We start from the raw sequence: 7,453 nt of genomic DNA, 5'->3' as shown, positions 1-7,453 counted from the left end.
TTAATACTTAGTTTGGAAGCTATCCCGTATCTCAGAAATTGTTGTCTTCAAGATGTTCAATTTTGTTCAAATCAAGATGCACCTTAAACATTGCTAACGTGCCTATTTCCACCACCTCCACTGGCAGTGTGTTCCAGGCACCCACCACCATCTGTATGAAAAGTTTTCCCCACATTTCTCCCCTAAACATTCCCCCTCACCTAGAACCTGTGCCCTCTTGTAGTTGACCTTTCCACCCTGGGAAAAAACCTCTGAATATCCACCCTGTCCTCTGTCAGGTCACCCCTCAGCCTCCACTTTCCAATGAAAACAATCCAACCTTTCCTCATTCCTAAAACCCTCCAGACCAGGCAATATCCTTCTCTGCACCCTCTCCAAAGCATCCATATCCTTTCCGGTAGTGCGGCAACCAGAACTGCATCCAATATTCCAAATATGGTCTAACCAAAGTTTTATATGGTTGTAACATAACTTGCCAACTTTTATTTTGATGTCCTGGCCAATGAGGGCAAGCATGCTGTATGCATTCCTGACCAACTTACTTACCTGTGTTGCCAATTTCAGGCATCTGTGGATGTGTACACTAAGGGTTCTGCCATTTATTATACAGTTTGCACCTGAATTTGATCTTACAAAATGCATTTATCTGGAAAATATTAACATATTTATATTTCATAATTGATATTATCTCTCTTGCCATGTCTTCCTGACGCGGTGATATATTTTTGTTACTTTAAAGACTTTTACTTTTCTGGAATAGCAGTTGTGCTGCTCTCTTTACTGCTGGATCTGGGAAAGTAACCAAAATCACCACATTGATACAGCTCCACCGTATATATCAGACATTATTTGTGATATTGACATCTGGGATTAGAAACATTAGGTAGCTTCCTTTACTTTCTTGTTATTATAACCTGCCATTTATTCCGAGGCAGGCTTAAGGATGGTGTAAAGATGCCGGATAATGGCCAAGATAGCCACAAGCTTAAATGAATTCCAACACATCATCTTGGAATTAACTTTCAGTGCAAAGGGTTAATATTGTTTGCCAGCAATAAGAGGCTCATCTGTGATAGAGAAGGAAGATGTCAGAGATATGGACTGTATCGGTAATTGAACAATAGTTTTTCAGCATAGACTGGCAAAGGAATAAATATCTAGCTCAATTTCACTTACAAAGGAAGTACTTCCCTTGATTTTAATAGTAAGTTTAAAGTCCTTCTCTCATCTGTCTCTCTAACAGTAGCCTGCTGCAGTCCTTTTAAGTCACAGAGATGTACAACACAGAAACAGACCCTTCGGTCCAACTCGTCCATGCTGACCAGATATCCTAAATAAATCTTGTCTCATTAGCAAGGAGCACTTGTTAGGCAGCTCAACCCCCAGTGCCACTTGTTTGAAAATATGAGCTTTGTTCTCTACATGTTAGTGATAAAAAGTATTTTCATAACATCCTTTCCCATTTCAGTCATCATTGATGGACGGGATTTTGGAATTACTTCCAGAGGCCCTCCTCCCGTCCAGCAACAATCATGTCTGTCAGGTTTCAAATGGCTACGAGCATTATGCAGGATGTTTCCTTCCAGTATGTGAGTGTGTCCCTTTAAAGTCAAGTAATTGTCATCAGTCCATTCCTTTACAGAAACAAACCTTTAAAATAACAGCCAGCCCCACAAGGTCAGGTTGCACAAACCTGCTTCGCACAAGCACACATGACAATTGGCATGGGCAACAATGGCCCACTTCAGTGTGTAAGCTTAAAGAAAGGAGCACAGAGACAGTAAAGCATGCTAAGCCCCACATGCCTCCTCTGCCCTCCCAACTTGTGAGATTTCATTGCCCCCACTCCAGGTTGTTTCGGGCTGTTGACATAATTACAAGTTGGAAGATGTCTGTTAGATAAAAGTGATGGATAGTAATACCTCTCTGATTTCATAAGCATCCTCATGTGCAAATGTGAGGAGTGTTCTCATACTAACATTGTTGAGATTTGGGTGAAATTCCTCATTCAGTTGTGGCTACAATGTTCATTAATTCATACAGAAATGCTTACATGCTCTAGTCACAGATTCATGCTCATTTTCACAGCCAGTTATTATCTGTCTCCTTCTCTCTAGTTCTGTATGATAGCCAATAGCTTCATTTTTGCAAGAAATAAGTGTAGTGTTTTCATGCATTCCCTCCCCTGAGGTTTCAGTGCAATGACTGACTGCGCTGATTACTGTTGTCTGTTTTGTTTCGAAATCACTTTGTACTGTTTACCAACTGTGCAGAGTGGGGAAAGCCCAGGTCATGGTGACTATTGATAGACAGTACCACGCTTGCTGCTTTATATTTAAATCTGGTGACCAAAGTGAAATCTTATTTCTGCATTGCTGCTCACGTCTCTTTTCGCAGCTGGAGATAAAGTGAGAAAGCAGATTGCCTTGCCATGTCACTGGGAACAGATGTAGCCGCTATTGCAGTGTCTCCCCAGTTATGAATAAAGACCTCCAGAGAATCAACCACAACATACAGAACATAGGAACAGGGGTGGGCCATTCAGCCCCTCAAGCCTCTACCACCATTCATGAGATCATGGCTAATCTGTGCCCTCACTCCGTCTACCTGATCTACCTGCCTTTGGCCCACGTCACTCAATATCTTTGCTTCACAAAAAATTATCTCTCTCACATTTAAATTTAACAACTGATTTAGAACAAAATGCCTTTTGTGAAAGAGACAAAACTTTACCATCCTTTGTCATACAGTCACAGTGTCATACAGTATGGAAACAGACACTTCGGTCCAACTCACCAAGGCAGACTACACATCTCAATCTGACCTAGTCTCATTTGCTAGAATTTGGCCCATATCCCTCCAAACACTTCCCATCCATTTACCCATCCAGATGCCTTTTAAATGTTGTTACTGTACCCATTTTCACCACTTCCTCTGGCAGCTCATTCCATTACGAAGGATGTAATAGCAGAGCATTTATAAATACAGAATATGATCCAGCAGTCAGCGTGGCTTAATGAAAAGTCAATCATGCTTGACAAATTTATTAGAATTCTTTTGAGTAAGTACAAACAGGATAGATAAAGGAATGTAATATGTTTGGATTTTCAGAAAGTGTTTGATAAGGTTCCACACCTTAGGTTACTTAATAAGAGCCCATGGAATTGTTGGTAGTATACCAGCATGGATAGAGGATTGGCTAACTATTAGAAGACAGAGAGTTGGCATGAGGGGGCACTTTCAAGTTGGCAACGTATATCTAGTGGTGTGCCACATGGATCAGGACTGGGGCCACAATGATTTGCAACACATATCAATGACTTGGATGATAGCAGTGAATGATCTATGGCCAAGTTTGCAAATGACACAAAAATAGATGGAAAGGAAAGATTAGAAAGAGTAGGCCCACTCAAGGATGAAGGAGGGAGATTATGTGTGGAACCAGAGGAAATGTGCGAGATCCTTAATGAGCACTTTACATTGATATTCACCAAAGAGAAGGGCATGTGGGATGTTGAGGTTAGGGAAAGTGAGTGAATACTCTTGGCAGGTTGACATAATAAAAGAGCAGGTGTTGGGTGTCTTGAAATGCATTAAGGTAGACAAGTCGCCAGATAGGATCTATCCCAGGATACTGTGGGAGGCAAGGGAGGAAATAGCTGGGTCCTTAACAGACATCTTTGCATTCTCTTTGGCCTCAGGTGAGGTCCTAGAGGACTGGAGAATGTTGCTCCCTTGTTAAAGGAGGGAACCAGAGATAATCCAGGTAATTAAAGGCTGATGAGCCTGATGTCAATGGTGAGGAAGCTGTTGGAGAAGATACACAGAGATGGGATTTATGCACATTTGGAAGCAAATGGATTTGTTAGTGATAGGCAGCTCGGCTTTGTGCAGGGAAGGTCACGACTCACCAACTTGATTGAGATTTTTGAAGAGGCGACAATAATGATTAATGAGGGAAGAGCAGTGGATGTTGTCCTCATGGACTTTAGTAAGGCATTGGATAAGGTACCTCATGGCAAGTTGGTACAAAGGTAGAGTTTCATGGGATCTCTGGTGAGCTGGCTAGATAGATACAGAACTGGCTGGGTCATAGAAGATAGAGAGTAGCGGTGGAAAGATGCTTTTCGAAATAGAGATCAGTAACTAGTGGTGTTCCACAGGGATCAGTGCTTGGGCCTTTATTGTTTGTAATATATATACATGATCTGGAGGAAAACGTAGGTGGTCTGATTAGTAAGTTTGCAGAAGACACCAAAATTGGCAGAGTTGAAGATAGTGAGGAGGATTATCAAAGGATAGGGTTAGGATAGAAATAGATTGAAGATTTGGGCGGAGAAATGGCAAATGGAGTTTAATCCAGCAAATGCAAGGTAAAGCATTTTAAAAGATCAAATTCAGGTGCGAATTATACCATAAATGGCAGAACTTTTAGGAGCATTGACATACTGAGGGATGTGGGCAGATGCCTGAAAGTGGCAACGAATTGGATTAGGTGGTTAAGAAGGCATACAGCACGCATGCCTTCATCGAACAGGGCATCAAATATAAAAGTCGGCAAGTTATGTTCCAGCTGTATAAAATTCTAGTTAGGCCACATTTGGAATATTGCATATAGTTCTGGTCGCCACATTACCAGAAGGACATGGATGCTTTGGAGAGGGTGCAGAGAAGGATGTAAAACACTAAATAAAAACTGAAAGAACTGCGGATGCTGTAAATCAGAAACAAAACAGACGTTGCTGGAAAAACTCAGTAGGTCTGGCAGCGACTGTGGCAGCATCAGTTCTGAGGAAGAGTCACCGGACTCGAAACATTAACTCTGATTTCTTTTCATAGATGCTGCCAGCCCTGCTGAGCTTTACCAGCAACTTCTGTTTTTGTTTACCAAGATGTTGCCTGGTCTGGAGGGCCTTTTTATGAAGAGTGGTTGTATAAACTCGGATAGGGATAGATAGGGTGGATAGTCAGAGGCTTTTTCCCTGGCTGGAAAGGTCAGCTGCAAGAGAGAATAGGTTCAAGGTGAGAGGGAGAAATGTGGGAAAGTTTTCACACAGAGGGTGGTGTGTGTCTGAAATGCACTGCCATTGAAGATGGTGGAAGCAGGCACATTAGCAACTTTTCAGATTATCTTAATAGACATATGAACAAGAGGCGAACAGAGGGATAGAAATCACATGAGGGCAATAAGTAGCAGGTCTAAATAAGGATTAAGAATGAGCGCAGGCTTGGTGGGCCAAAGGGCCTTTTCCTGTGCTGTCTTGTTCTTTGTTAAGTGAGTGGGCAAAAACTTGGCAGATGGAATATGATGTGAGAAAACGTGAGGTTACACACTTTGGCAGGAAAAATAGAAGAGCTGAATATTATTAACTGGAAAAAGACTGTAGGAAGATGCAGAACAGAGGGATCTGGGAGTCCTTGTCCATGAATTACAAGAAGCTAACATCCATGTTCAGTGGCTAGTAGGGAAGGCAAATAACGTTGACCTTCATTTCAAAGGGAATGGAATATAAAAGTAGGGAGGTTTTGCTAAATCTTTATAAGGTACTAGTCAGACCACAACTGGAAAACTATGAACATTTTGGCCCCCTTTTCTAAGAAAAGATATACTGATATTGGAGGTAATCCAGAGAAGCTTCACTAGGCTAATACGAGGTATGGTGGGACTGTCTTATGAGGAGATGTTGAGTAGATTTGGCCTGTACTCATTGGTGTATAGAAGAATGATAGGCCATCTTTTTGAAACTGGCATGATTCTTAGAGAACTTGACATGGTAGATGTAGAAAGGTTGTCTCTCTTTGTGAGGAAGTCTATGCCCAGAGGGCATAATCTCAGAATAAGGGTTCTCCCTTTTAAGACAACGATGAGGTGGAACTTCTTCTCTCAGAGGGTAGTGTATCTATGGAATTCTTTACCACAGAGGCCTGTCAAAGTTGGATCATTAAGTATGTTCAAAGTTGAGATAGATAGGTTTTCAATTAGGAAGGGAATGGCAGAAGGAGCAAAGTAAAGTTGAGAATTATTGGATCAGCCATGATCTCATTGAATGGTGGAGCAAACTTGATGCATTGAATGGCCTACATCTGTTCCTATATTTTATGGTCTAATGAACAGTAATATTAATAAAGATCAATGGAAAGCCACGACAGGAAAGACTGGAAATACAATGGGTGCTGGACTAGAAGAGGAATCAGGAGCAAAGTGACTGAACTTGGCCAAGGATATTACAACATGGCTTTATGAAATCCATCATATAGGACTAATCTTATTGATTTTTCTGAGGAGGTATTTAGTGTTGAGGATAGGGCAGTGTCTATGGATGTTGACTATATGGGTTTCCATATGTCTTTTGATAACATTCTGAAAAAGAGATTATTAGCAAAGTGTATGTGCACAGAACTGAACATAATCTTGTGCTTTTGGTTGAGGGTTAGAAGACAGACAATAGAAATGAAGAAAAGGTTTTCTCATAGGTGGAGTTATTTAACTGCTTATTTCTGGTGTACATGATCACAGAGCCAAGCAGTAACCTTGTCAGTGCCAGGCTGAAGCTCTTTAAGCCTACCTTCAAGATTAGTGAGTGGACACTCCTCAACAATGTGATTCACTGTTTATTACATAGTACATGATAGCTGGTTATATTGCCTTTGAGTTGTATTGTAGTCTCTTGTGAGTCGTTAGTCTATTCGGTACTGTTACGTATATTGACAATATGTAGTTAGAACATATGTAACACTGGCTAGCTCCTCCCATAATCAGTCTTTTATATCCTGATGGGTGGAGCTTATCTCATGATGCTAATTGACCCTTTCAGGTGCTGATTGTTCTATACAAAAAGATGTAATGGAAATACAGGAAAAGATTCACTTAGACACAAAGTGAAACTTGACTGTATAAAGCAACTTTCGTGACCTCAGGACATCACAAGGCACTTTTTAAACAATTAAGTACATTCTCAGTATTTTGTTGTGCAAATGTAGTAGCCAATCATGCACAGCACAGCAATGTTACTATGATCAGATAATCTGCTTTAGTGTTGCTGACTGAGAGATAAATATTGGTCCAGGACAGGAGGGTTAATCCTCTTTAAAACACTGACCTGAGATCTTTCACATCGATCTCTCAGAGCAGAGGGGTTTTAACATCTCCCAACATTCCAGGACCTCAATCCCGCACTGAAGTATCAGCCTTGATTTTTGTGGTCTAGCCCTGAGGTGAGATTTGAGTCTCCACCCATCTGACTCAAAGACAAATGCACTAACACCTTTGCCACAGCTGACACCTGAGATGAAGAGAAATTGATAAATATTCTTTCCCTTGAGGAAATATTAAAATATAAAGATATATTAGCTACATATAGAAAAGTAAAAACAGTTATATGCGAAAGGAAGGAAAATTATTTCTGTGATATTTTTTTTTTTTTTTTTTTTTTTTTTTTTTTTTTTTTTTTTT

Source organism: Rhincodon typus, chromosome 31, assembly GCF_021869965.1.
Source record: "Rhincodon typus isolate 14 chromosome 31, sRhiTyp1.1, whole genome shotgun sequence".
Classification (NCBI taxonomy): Eukaryota; Metazoa; Chordata; class Chondrichthyes; order Orectolobiformes; family Rhincodontidae; genus Rhincodon; species Rhincodon typus.
The sequence above is the reverse complement of the archived record's forward strand: the minus strand, read 5'-3'. Positions refer to the sequence as shown.